Raw genomic sequence first — 14,255 nt, forward strand, 5'->3', positions numbered from 1 at the left:
TGGAAAAAGTAAATGTTATAATATGACTATCCGTTTCCAGTCATGCTGTAAGAGTATACTTAAACTAGTAGGGTATATCACATATTTCTTTTTCATCCACTAGGGGTCACTGGAGTACTCTTGGGATATAGACGGCTTCCACCGGAAGAAGGCACTGAATAAATTAATTTTTGAGACTACTCCTCCCCTCCATATCCTCGAGCACTCCAGTGTTTTTTCTGTGCTCGACACAGTTAGAAGGCATAGTGGAGCTCGTCCACAAAGTATTGGAATTTTTTCTAAGTTTTTTTTTTTTCCTTTCAAGGATTTCCACGTCCTTTCCCCCCTTCTAACAGGCGTGGGTCAGGGACAGTGGAAGCGGCTGAGAACAGCCGTGAGTGTCGGACCTCTCTGTAAAGAGCTCCCTCACTCCACCTGCAGGCTGCCTGCAAAAAGCTGGACGGAGCTTGGATGAGAAGCCCCGTCATAGACTTTTGTTACGGTCCAGGTATGTTGGGTAGGGGCGGTCAGCTTATGCTGCCGCCCCACTGTTGGGGATTGTATTGGGCATGTTTCACTCAATAACGACCGCTGCCCGGAGCGCGTGTGCATAGGCCGCTTCACGGCTCTATGCAGCGCGCTCTCACTCTCCGCCGCTCCCAGCATCTTAAGTTACCTAGCAGACCGCTGCTCCCTGCGCCGCAGCAGCCGATATGTTCCCCGCTGCCTGGCTACACAGGAGGCCACTCCACTCTATGCTGTGTGTGGCGGGCCGGGAGCGCGTGTGCATAGGCCGCTCCACGGCTCTATGCAGTACGCTCTCTGCTCCCGCTGACCGCCCGCAGCAGCCGAGGAGTTCCCCGCTGCCTTGGCATACAGGTACAGGCCGCTCACACGGCCCTATGCAAAGTTCCGCGCCCCGACCCGGTGCTGTACACGGAGGTCGTGGGGGTGGGGGGAGACATTAGCAGTATTGGCAGTGTTAAGCTTTGTAGAAAAACTTGGTACTTAACATGTTTAATGTTCTCCTGTCTGTTCCAGGATTCCTATATTACATCTCGGCTTAAGAGTGGTACTAGGGGAATTTGGGGGTCAGTTTTCTTATTGCTGGCAGGCACTGCACTTGCCTGATATATACAAGGAACTTTGGTGTTATTACTGAGTCGTGCAGACTGTCTGTGTGTAGTTTGTATTGTCTGTCTTTATAATGAGTAAGACACCAGCAAAATCTAAGAAACATTTTTCATGTCATGTCTGTAAGAGTGTGTTGCCTGATGGATCCACCACATGTACAGCATGTGTTGTTAATACAGCCACAAATACGATTTCCACAGAAGTAAAGCCAGCATCTCTGGACCCTCCATGGGCCTTACTTGCAGATGTATTAGTTGGTTTACAATCAGAGCTGGCCGCCTCTCGTGAAGAAAGAGAGGCGGCAAGATCTGAGTTTAAAATGAGACCATTTGAGTTACCAGGGGAGTCTCAATCTGGTCAGAGGTCCACCTTGAGTGGAAAAGATAAGTTTCCTTTTCCTAATAATTTTCCAGTCTCTGGGATACTAGACCTCACTGAACATGAGTATGAGGAGGGCGAAATAAACCAACAGTCAGATAGTGACGATTTTGACAGCCCAGGTATTGATAATCTCATCAGAGCAGTACGTCAGTCGCTGGAGTTTACGGAAACTGAGGAGCCCCTGACGAATGATGAGGTAGTCTTTACTAAACGACAGAGATCTCCGATGTGTTTCCCTATTTCGGAATCTCTTAATAAAATGTTACTGGAAACACGGAAGAATCCGGATAAACGGTTTTCTATACCTCGTAGATTTAAATCGAGTTACCCGTTTCCAGAGTCCATGACAGCTACATGGGAGAACCCACCATCGGTGGATTCATCCGTATCTAAACTTACAAGGAAGTTAACCATACCAGTACCAACTGCTACTACGCTTAAAGACCCTGCAGATCGTAAAATAGAGGCTATGCTAAGGTCCATGTATACAGCAGCTGGAGTGCTGCTGAGACCTGGGTTGGTTGGCATTTGGGTTACTAAAGCATTAATGGTATGGATAAAAGAGCTCAAGTCGGCTCTGCAAGATGACCATCTTATACTTCTCGCGGATCAAATCTGGGAAGCTGCTGAATATCTATGTACAGCTTCTACTGACGTCTGTCAGCTTACTTCTCGCCTGTCCTCATCGCTAGTCATAGTTCGACGAGCACTTTGGCTGCGTTCTTGGCAGGCGGAGACGGAGGTTAAAAAAGGTATAGAGGCATTGCCTTATGATGGCGAGAAGCTTTTCGGTCCTGAATTGGACAAATGGATTTCTGAGGCTACTGGAGGAAAGTCTGTGTTTCTTCCATCGCCTACAACTATACCTAAACGGAAATATTCTGGTCCGGCGTTCAAATCCTTTAGAACTCAGCCCTTTCGTGGGCAGGGCACAGGAGCAGTCACGCCTGGTAGAAGAGGTCGGGGACGTAGTGCCCGACAATCCAATGCACGTCGTCAAGACACTAAGACCACTAACAAACCAGTGGCATGACGGGCTCCCAGCCCATCTCGGATCTCCAATTGTGGGAGCACGCCTTCAGAGCTTTCAGGGGGCGTGGCTGCAGACGTCCACAGATGGGTGGATCCGCAATTTAGTATTAGAGGGTTACAAAATAGAGTTCGATTATCTTCCGACAGGAAGATTTTTCACGACAGGACTGCCTGTGTCGGACGACAAGAAAGCAGTTCTGCAGGTTGCCATTCAGTCTCTGCTGAATGCTGCAGTTGTAATTCCGGTCCCCGTGCAGGAACAGGGGCAGGGTTATTATTCCAGTCTGTTTCTGGTACCAAAACCAGATGGCTCAGTCAGGCCAATATTGAACCTAAAAGGTCTCAATCATTACGTCACTTACCACAGATTCAAGATGGAATCTCTCAGGTCAGTAATTGCAGGGTTAGAGCCACAGGAATTCATGATTGCACTGGATCTCAAAGATGCGTACTTACACATTCCGATTTGGCCACCTCACCAGAGTTTCTTAAGGTTTGCAATAAGGCGAGACCATTACCAGTTTCAGGCTCTGCCGTTTGGCCTCTCATCAGCGCCTCGGGTATTCACCAAGGTAATGTCCGTGATGATAGCTCATCTCAGGTCCCTAGGAGTAATAATTGTTCCGTATTTGGACGATCTACTCATAAAGGCTCCGTCTCAACAATTGCTTCTCCAGCATGCTTTGCTAACGTACAATGTACTAGTTCAGCACGGTTGGATAGTCAGTTTAAAGAAATCACATCTAATTCCGTGTCAACGACTTCAATTCCTAGGGATGATTCTCGATACAGTAAATCAAAAGGTTTACCTGCCACAACAGAAAGTACAGGTCATTCGTCATCTGGTGCAATTAGTGCTCAAGCCACGCACAGTCTCAGTACATTTGTGCATTCGCCTTTTAGGCACAATGGTGGCGGCTTTCGAAGCACTTCAGTTCGGAAGATTTCACTCACGTCCGTTTCAACTGGAGGTGTTAGCGCAATGGTCGGGATCACATCTGCAGATGCACCACAGGGTGAGATTGTCGCCACAAGTCAGGGTGTCTCTTCTCTGGTGGTTAAAAATACACAATCTATCTGCAGGGAGACGATTCGGCGTCGTGAATTGGATAATTCTGTCAACAGACGCAAGTCTCAGAGGTTGGGGAGCTGTAGTTCAGAGTTATCGGCTCCAGGGCCTCTGGGCAGATCACGAAAGATCGCTATCCATAAATGTTCTGGAACTCAGGGCGATTTACAATGCTCTAAGACAAGCAGTGTACATGTTTCGTTTTCAGACTGTTCAGGTGCAGTCAGACAATGCGACGGCAGTCGCATACATAAACAAACAAGGAGGAACGAGAAGCCGCATGGCAATGCGGGAAGTAGCTCGGATCCTCAGATGGGCCGAATATCACCAGGTGATATTGTCGGCAGTGTTCATTCCGGGAGTGGACAACTGGGAGGCAGATTTTCTCAGTCGTCGGGATTTTCATCCAGGAGAGTGGGCATTAAATCCAGAAGTGTTTCAGATGTTGATCCAGAGGTGGGGTTACCCTCAGGTGGATCTGATGGCATCCCGCCACAATCATCAGGTGTCACGATATGTGTCCAGAACAAGAGATCCAAGGGCAGTGGCGGTGGATGCTCTCACAGCCGCGTGGCCGTACAGCCTCGTGTATCTGTTTCCACCGTTTCCGCTGCTCCCGCTGTTGCTAAAACGGATCAAGAGAGGGTCCGTCACAGTCATACTAATAGCGCCTCATTGGCCTCGGAGAACTTGGTTCTCGGATCTCCTCGGTTTACTCGCAGACGATCCGTGGCCACTCCCACTACGTCCGGACCTGTTACAACAAGGTCCGTTCCTTTACCCCGATTTAGCGCGGCTGCGTTTGACGGGGTGGCTGTTGAAAAGGCCATCTTGAGAAGAGAGGGCATTCCGGAGTCTGTTATACCAACCATGGTACGAGCTAGGAAGCCGGTTACGGCAGCTCATTATTACAGAATCTGGCGTACTTATATAGGTTGGTGTGAAGCTCGGAAGTTTCCGACATCATCTTTTAATTTATCCCGTCTTTTGTTATTTTTACAGATGGGGTTAGATGGAGGACTACGTCTTTCCACACTAAAGGTGCAGGTATCTGCGTTGTCAATTTACTTTCAAAGGAAATTGGCCTCGTTGCCGTCAATACATACGTTTCTACAGGGTGTAATGAGGATACAGCCTCCTTTCATTCCACCTACAGCACCATGGGACTTGAATCTGGTTTTAGATTTCTTACAGTCCGATTACTTTTGAACCCTTACAACAAGTGGATATTAAATTTCTCACTTGGAAAACGATTTTTCTTTTAGCCTTAGCTTCGGCTAGGCGTGTTTCAGATCTGGGTGCCTTGTCGTGCAAGTCACCGTATTTAGTTTTTCATGATGACAGAGCGGAACTTCGGACGAATCCCGCTTTTCTACCAAAGGTAGTGTCGTCTTTTCACATCAATCAACCAATAGTAGTTCCGGTATTAACAGAGAATGCTGAAACGTTGGATGTGGTTCGCGCATTACGCGTCTATGTATCCCGAACGTCTACGGTTCGTAAGACGGATACGTTGTTTGTTCTCTATGATGCGGCTAAGAGGGGTTGGCCAGCCTCTAAGCAGACCTTATCCAGATGGATCAAACTGACCATACGTCAGGCTTACCTTCATGCTAGGTTACAGCCACCTACATCAGTAACAGCTCATTCCACACGTTCTGTGGGAACGTCATGGGCAGCGAGTCGTGGGGCTTCTACGACACAGCTTTGCCGTGCGGCTACTTGGTCTTCAGTGCACACGTTTGTGCGCTTTTACAAGTTTGATACGTTCGCGGCATCAGCATCTAGCTTTGGCCGTTTAGTGTTACAAGTGCCAAACAGCTCTCCCGCCACGGAGGAAACTTTGGTACATCCCAAGAGTACTCCAGTGACCCCTAGTGGATGAAAAAGAAAATAGGATTTTGGTACTTACCAGGTAAATCCTTTTCTTTGAATCCATAGGGGGCACTGGACGCCCACCCAGAGCAGTTTATCTGTTTTAGGAAGTTCAGTGGTTCTTATGGTAACACACTTTCACGACTGGTTTAAATTTAACAAAGGTTAATCAGTTAGGGTGTCAACTGTTTAGTTGTCTGTTACGTTTTGTGTCAACTTTATTGTTGTCCGTGAGATTATAGGTAATTCTCCTTTTGTCAATCTCTCTATCGATCCTGTTCGGCTCAGTAAAAAACACTGAAGTGCTCGAGGATATGGAGGGGAGGAGTAGTCTCAAAAATTAATTTATTCAGTGCCTTCTTCCGGTGGAAGCCGTCCATATCCCAAGAGTACTCCAGTGCCCCCTATGGATTCAAAGAAAAGGATTTACCTGGTAAGTACCAAAATCCTATTATCTTGGATAATCAGAGAGACAAAAGAAGACTGTCAATTGGCAAAAAGGGTTTTTCTGTAGCATTTTTTTTGCAGAAAAGTACTGTAGTTGATATTTTCATTGAGCCCCTTTGGAAATGGGTAACTCAATCTAAATATCCATGAGCTTTCTTTTTTTCAGTAGCTCTTTATTCAGATCTCCCCCTCTCAAGCCTAAATTGACCTTCTCAAGGCCAAATATTTTGAAGTCCTCGTGAATATTATGTTTTTCGTAGAAGTGTCTTGCTACCGTAGTTAGTGGTTTAAACTTCTTAATATCAGATTCCACATTCCTGATTGTACCAATGTGCTCAAGGGCTCGTTGTGTAAACATCCTTGATGTCATCCCAACGTAGTAGACATTACAGGGGCAGGTAATACAATATATGACGTTTTTGTTTTGCAATTAAAGTATTCCTTTATTTGATGTTCTATTCCAAATTTATCCTTTATGTAGGTCTTCTCCATAATGTGTTCAGGTTTCTTGGTTGGTCTTCCTGCATAGTGATTCTTGACAAGTTTGTCCTTCAAGTTCTGGGACCGTCTCCAGCTCATTGAGACCTGATTTGTGAGAGCTTCTTCCAGGTCATAGGTTAGGCCAATGTTTCTGAATGATATTCTTGATGTCTAACCATTCTGCACAGAAATTCCCAACAAATCTGATTTCTGTGATGGGTGTTGGATCTTTTCTCCTTTTGAAAATCAAAGTTTCCCTGTTCACTTGTTGAATTTCTCTGCTGGCTCTCTTGATTAGCCTATTACTGTAGCCCCTGTCTCTGAGTCTTAATGCCAATTCTTTGCTATTCTCCTGATAGATGCAGTCATCTGTACAGTTCCTCTTGAGCCTCAGGAACTCCCCCTTGGGGATGTTCCGTACTGTAGGAGGAAAATGATAGCTGGACTGATGGAGTAGAGTGTTGGTGGCTGTGTGTTTCCGAAATAGTTCTGTTGCGATGCTGTTATCCTTATCACAATATATTGACAAGTCCAAGAAAGATATTCTGTCTTTGCTTATTTTGTATGTGAACCTTAAGTTGAGATCATTTTTGTGTAGATCCTGAACAAACTTCTCAAAGGATTCTACATTTCCGTTCCAAATAAAAAGGACGTCGTCAATATATCTCAGCCACATGGATATTCTCTGTGTGTGGTGGTCATTATGTTCTTGAAATACATATTCACACTCCCACCAGCCCAAAAAAAGATTTGCATACGCAGGGGCACACAATGCTCCCATCGCTGTGCCCCTAGTTTGTTTGTAAAACTTATTATCAAATGTAAAATAATTATTGTATAGTATAAATTAGAGATCATCCAAAAGGAATGAATGGAAGTCACTGGGCCCCTCCATGTCAAGAAAAAATCTAATGGCCTGTAGTCCTTTTTATGATCTATTGATGTGTACAATGATTCTACATCCATACTGACTAGTAATTGAGTTTCTCCTAACTTTACATCATGGAGTTTTCTAAGGACATCTGTCGAGTCCTGGATGTAAGAGGGGAGAGTCGTCACATGATGCCTTAAATGGAGATCCACAAAAACACTGGCTTGTTCGAAGAGACCTCCAATCCCTGATACTATCGGTCTGCCTGGTGGTTCAGCCAGATTTTTGTGTGTTTTGGGCAATAGGTAGAAAGTCGGGACTTTTGGTTTCTGCACCTGTAGGTATTCCAATTCTGATTTGGTTATAGTACCGTGTCCAAAGGCTTTTGCAATAATTCTGGAGTAGAGTGTTGCAAAAATTTCTGTGGGATTGAAAAGAGTTTTTTTTATAACACTTTACATCATTTAATTGTCTTAGAGCTTCTTTAGTGTATAAATTCTTAGACCAAATCACAATATTCCCACCCTTATCGGATGGCTTCACCACCACATCATCCCAAGATTTGATCTCGCATATAGCCATCCTTTCTTTATAGGTGAGATTGTGATGTACAGTACCCCTTTGTTTCTTGTACAATGTATCCAGATGCCTGGATACCAGCTGTGTAAAAACCCTGACCTCTGGACAAATATTGTCCTGTGGGAAGAAATAAGATTTCTTTTTACAAATTGGTCTTCTTGTCTCTGTTACAAATTGATGTTCTTCTTATATGGTGGATGGCCTGTGATCCAACAACAATAGACACTAATTGAATTAGAGATGTGCGGCGGGCACTTTTCGTATTTTGGTTTTGGATCTGGATCCCCGCTCGTGTCTTGGATCTGGATTGGTTTTGCCAAAACCACCCTTTCAGGTTTTGGTTTTGAATCTGGATGATTTTTGAAAAAACATAAAAACAGCTTAAATCACAGAATTTGGGGGTAATTTTGATCCTACAGTATTGTTAACCTCAATAACATTCATTTCCACTCCTTTCCAGTCTATTCTGAACACCTCACACTATTGTTTTTAGGCCTAAAAGTTGTACCAAGGTAGCTGGATGAATAAGCTAAGCGACACAAGTGTGCGGCACAAACACCTTGCCCATCTAGGAGTAGCACTGCAGTGGCAGACAGTATGGAACTTTTCAAAAACTAGTCCTCAAACAGCACATCATGCAGAGATGTACAAGAGGTGCAATGAGGTAGCTGTATGACTAAGCTAAGCGACACAAGTGTGCGGCACAAACATCTGGCCCATCTTGGAGTGGACCTGCAGTGGCAGACAGGATGGCACTTTTCAAAAACTAGTCCCCAAACAGCACATCATGCAAAGAAGTAAAAGAGGTGCAATGAGGTAGCTGTATGACTAAGCTAAGCGACACAAGTGTGCGGCAGAAACACCTGGCCCATTTAGGGTTGGCACTGCAGTCCCACTGCACTAATGGCGGATACTGGATGCACGTCTAACACCAACATAGTTGTCAAGGCCTCAGTTATCCGCTTTGCAACAGGATGACTGTTGTCATATTTCATCTTCCTTGCAAAGGACTGTTGGACAGTCATTTGCTTAGTTGAAGTAGTTCAAGTGGTCTTCCGACTTCCTCTCTGGGATGACAAACGACTCCCAGCAGCGGCAGCAGCAGCAGCAGTAGGAGGAAGTGGTTCTTAATCTTTCCCTATGTTATCCCAAATTTTTGTTCTCCATTATTTTTCTGGAGTTATATAACAAAATGCAGCACAGGAGAGCGTACCTCTACACCACACAGGGCAAACCCTGTAAAAATTATTTGGATTAAATATTAATAACCCCTTTATTTGGAGTAAATAATACACAGCACAGAACCACTAAACTTATATGGCAGTACCACTGGACTGGACGTATACGGCCGTACCACTGGACATATACGGCAGTATCACTGGACATATACGGCAGTATCACTGGAAATATACTGCAGTATCACTGGACTGGATTTATACAGCAGTACCACTGGATTTATACGACAGTACCACTGGACATATACGGCAGTATCACTGGACTGGATTTACACAGCAGTACCACTGGGTTTATACAGCAGTACCACTGGACATATACGGCAGTACCACTGGACTTATACGGCAGTACCACTGGACATATATGGCAGTATCACTGGAATTATATGGCAGTACCACTGGACTTATACGGCAGTACCACTGGATTTATACAGCAGTACCACTGGATTTATACAGCAGTACCACTGGATTTATACGGCTGTACCACTGGACATATACAGCAATATCCTGGAATTATACGGCAGTACCACTGGACTTATATGGCAGTACCACTGGACGGGATTTATATGGCAGTACCACTGGACTTATACGGCAGCACCACTGGACTGGATTTATACGGCAGTACCACTATACTTATACGGCAGTACCACTAGACATATACGGCAGTATCACTGGACATATATGGCAGTATCACTTGACTGGATTTATACGGCAGTATCACTGGATTTATACGGCAGTACCACTGAACATATATGGCAGTATCACTGGAATTATATGGCAGTACCACTGGACATATACGGCAGTACCACTGGACATATACGGCAGTACCACTGGACATATACGGCAGTGTCACTGGACATATACGGCAATATCACTGGACATATATACGGCAGTACCATTGGACTGGATTTATATGGCAGTACCACTGGACATATACGGCAGTATCACTGGAATTATACGGCAGTACCACTGGACTTATACGGCAGTACCATTGGACATATACGGCAGTATCACTGGACATACATGGCAGTACCACTGGACTGGATTTATACGGCAGTACCACTGGACTGGATTTATACAACAGTACCACTGGACTTATACAGCAGTATTACTGTAATTATATGGCAGTACCACTGGACTGGATTTATACGGCAGTACCACTGGACTTATACAGCAATACCATTGGACTGGATTTATACAGCAGTATTACTGAACTTATACGGCAGTACCACTGACATATACGGCAGTACCACTGACATATACGGCAGTATCACTGGACATATACAGCAGTATCACTGGACTGGATTTATACGGCAGTACCACTGGATTTATACGGCAGTACCGCTGGACATATACGGCAGTATCACTGGAATTATATGGCAGTACCACTGGACATATACGGCAGTATCACTGGACATATACGGCAGTACCACTGGACTGGATGTATATGGCAGTATCACTGGACTTATACGGCAGTATCACTGTAATTATATGGCAGTACCACTGGACTTATATGGCAGTACCACTGGACTGGATTTATATGGCAGTACCACTGGATTTATACGGCAGTACCATGTCACACGCCATAGGCGGCGTTCACCGCGCTTACCCCTGCGTGCCTGCTGGTCTGTGTTGCGGCCTTCGGTGGTCCACGGGCTCCGGCATCTTGCTGGCGCGGCTCCCGGCGGTTTCCCGGGGCAGGGGCGCCGCCATGACACTTGGCATCACGTGGGCAGGGAGCAGGTGACGTCATCAGACTGTTCCGCCAATCCAGCGGAGGCGGGAGATTCAAAGGCAGACGCCGGGCAGAGCTTCGGCGCCTGAGTATCGTCTTTTCCCCTGAAGTGGATGCCAGTGCTCTTGTTCCCGGCGAATCTCTCTGCAGTCGTACCCCAGTCTCTCCGGCACTTCCAGGTGCCAGTTGCTGCACGGTTCCAGCGTATACAGCGGCTGGTGTGTTCCTCTGCAATCCAGTCACCAGTGCTTCTTGGAGTCAGCGTGGGCTGCGGGGCTAAACGCCGCTCTCAAGTTCTACAAGTCATCAGTGTCTTTAAACACCGCTCTCAAGTTCTACAAGTCATCAGTGTCTTTAAACACCGTTCTCAAATTCTACAAGTCATCAGTGTCTTTAACCACCGCTCCCAAGTTTTGCAAGTTACCAGTGTCTTTAACCACCGCTCCCAAGTTTTGCAAGTTACCAGTGTCTTTAACCACCGCTACCAAGTTTTGCAAGTTACCAGTGTCTTTAACCACCGCTAACGGTCTGATTTCAAGTTGTACAGTACCAATCAAACTGCAAGTGGGAGCTCTGCATCAAGAACACCTGGAGTTCCTAGTGATTCGGGAGATGCCCCACGATCTGGTTCTTGGCCTTCCTTGGCTTAAACTTCACAACCCTCACGTCGACTGGAGTTCGACACAAATAACATCTTGGAGTTCTTTTTGTCATTCAAATTGTCTCACCCCTGTCTATCCGCTCCGTGTATCTTCCAAGTCAGATGAAGGGCTCATTCCGGAGGCCTATCGGGAGTTTTCTGACGTGTTCTCGGAGCAAGCGGCCGATCAGCTACCACCGCATAGACCCTGGGACTGCCCCATTGAGCTCATTCCGGGGAAAATGCCACCTCGGGTTCGCACTTATCCCTTATCATTGCCTGAGACCCAAGCTATGTCAGACTATATCAAGTCTAATCTGCAGAAAGGATTCATCCGCCCCTCTACCTCCCCGGCGGGGGCGGGTTTCTTTTTTGTGACGAAGAAGGACGGAGGGCTGAGACCATGTATTGACTATCGTGGTCTAAATGATGTCACCATTAAGAATAAGTATCCGTTGCTGCTCATTACGGAGCTTTTTGATAGAGTTCGCGGAGCCTGAGTTTTCACCAAGCTTGATTTAAGGGGAGCTTATAATTTGATACGTATCCGGCAGGGGGACGAATGGAAGACGGCCTTCAATACCAGGGACGGGCATTACGAGTATCTGGTAATGCCGTTTGGCCTCAGCAACGCCCCTGCCGTCTTCCAGGGATTCATTAACGAAGTATTTCGGGATATGCTATACCTAAGTGTAGTGGTATATTTGGATGACATTCTGATATTTTCTTAAAATCTCACAGAGCACAGAATACAGGTCAAAGAGGTACTTCTTCGATTGCGAGAGAATAATCTTTATGGCAAGATTTCCAAATGTACTTTTGAGGTTCCTTCTATTCCATTTCTTGGTTACATCATTTCGGGCACGGAGCTTCGTATGGATCCAGAGAAACTCACTGCCATCCGGTACTGGACTCAGCCTCTTTCCTTGAAAGCGGTACGATTTCTGGGTTTTGCAAATTACTACCGGAAATTCATAAAGGGATTCTCTACCATCGTGGCACCTATTACTGCCCTAACCAAGAAGGGTTCTGACCCAAGTCATTGGTACTCCGAAGCTGTAGCAGCGTTCGCTCAGTTAAAGGCAGCCTTTATTTCCGCTCCAGTACTTCAACAACCAAATTTTTCAAAACCATTCTTTTTGGAGGTTGATGCCTCCACGGTAGGCATAGGTGCCGTGCTTTCGCAGTACGCTCCAGATGGGAAGTTACATCCATGTGGTTTCCATTCTCACAAATTCTCTCCTGCGGAACAGAATTACACCATTGGAGACAAAGAGCTTTTGGCAATAAAATCTGCCTTGGAGGAATGGAGATATCTTTTGGAAGGTGCTAAACACCTAATTACAATTTTCACTGATCATAAGAATTTGCTGTACCTCAAGACGGCCCAGTGCTTGAATCCCCGTCAAGTTAGATGTGCGCTCTTCTTTACTTGGTTTTCGTTTGTTAGTAAGTACCGGGCTGGGACTTTTAACACCAAGGCTGATGCTTTATCCCGTTCCTTAACAGCTTCGGATGAGGAGAATTCCGTTGAGAAGGCTTTGATTCTCAGTCCAGTTTCTATGTCAGCGGCTCCCACCGCTCTGGGTCCTCCTCCTGGGAGAATGTCTGTACCAGCTAAATTTCGACCAAGGTTGTTGCAGTGGGCTCATATTTCCAAGTTTTCCGGTCATCCTGGAGTTCAAAAGATGTGGGAGTTTCTACGAGGGTCTTACTGGTGGGACACTATGAATAAGGATATTCAAGATTATGTTAACTCATGTCCTCAGTGTGCTCAGCACAAAATTCTTTGTTTGCCTCCTGCGGGGTTGTTGCATCCACTGTCCATTCCTCAGAGGCCTTGGACCCATATCTCTATGGACTTTGTCACCGAATTGCCCCTCTCCAAGGGTCACAATACTGTCTGGGTAATTATCTACCGTTTCTCTAAGATGGCACATTTTGTACCTTTGACCGTGTTACCATCAGCTCTCAAGTTGGCTTTGTTATTTATCCGAGAACATTTCCGCCTGCACGGTTTACCTCAGGAAACCGTCTCTGACCGGGGGGTACAATTCACTGCAAGATTCTGGAGAGCTCTCTGTACGGCCTTACAAATAAAATTAAAGTTTTCATCCGCTTACCATCCACAAACCAATGGGCAAACTGAACGCGTCAATCAAGATTTAGAGACTTTTCTCCGTGTTTATCTTTCTCCCTCGCAAGATGATTGGGTGGAACTGTTGCCATGGGCCGAGTTTGCCCATAATCATCTGTACCACTCTTCGACTGGTGAGTCCCCATTTTTCATTAATTATGGGTTCCATCCTCAAGTTCCTGAATTACCCATTTGTCCTCCGGAGGATGTTCCTGCTGCAGCCTCTACTCTTCGGCACTTCAGCCAAATTTGGAGTCGAGTTCATGCTAATCTCAAGAGAGTCTCCGGCCACTATAAGTTCTTTGCGGATAGGAAGCGACGAGCAGCTCCCCAATACAAGGTTGGTGACAGGGTATGGCTTTCCACCCACAACCTCCGGTTAAGGGTGCCCACTATGAAGTTCGCCCCAAAGTTTATTGATCCTTACCCCGTGTTACAAGTCCTGAACCCGGTTGTCTGCAAATTGGGATTGCCTTCCCACCTCCGGATACCAAACTCCTTTCATGTCTCTCTCCTTCGCCCCCTTATTTTAAACCGGTTCCATTTAAAGTCCCCGAGGCCAACCTCTGCAGAGTCTGAAGCTGGAACGGACTTTGAAATCAAAGCTATTCTTGACTCTCGTTATCTTCACAAGAATCTACAGTATTTGGTGGAGTGGAAAGGT

The 14,255-nt window shown here is 45.9% G+C and overlaps 1 protein-coding gene across 1 annotated transcript in view; it reads left to right on the plus strand.

Annotated features, from left to right (window-relative positions):
* The window catches only part of ADGRV1 (adhesion G protein-coupled receptor V1), a 1,000,765-nt gene that overhangs the window by 187,692 nt on the left and 798,818 nt on the right, over positions 1-14,255 (plus strand). The gene's annotated exons all lie outside the window — the stretch shown is intronic.

This window comes from Pseudophryne corroboree, chromosome 1, assembly GCF_028390025.1.
Source record: "Pseudophryne corroboree isolate aPseCor3 chromosome 1, aPseCor3.hap2, whole genome shotgun sequence".
Taxonomy (NCBI): domain Eukaryota; kingdom Metazoa; phylum Chordata; class Amphibia; order Anura; family Myobatrachidae; genus Pseudophryne; species Pseudophryne corroboree.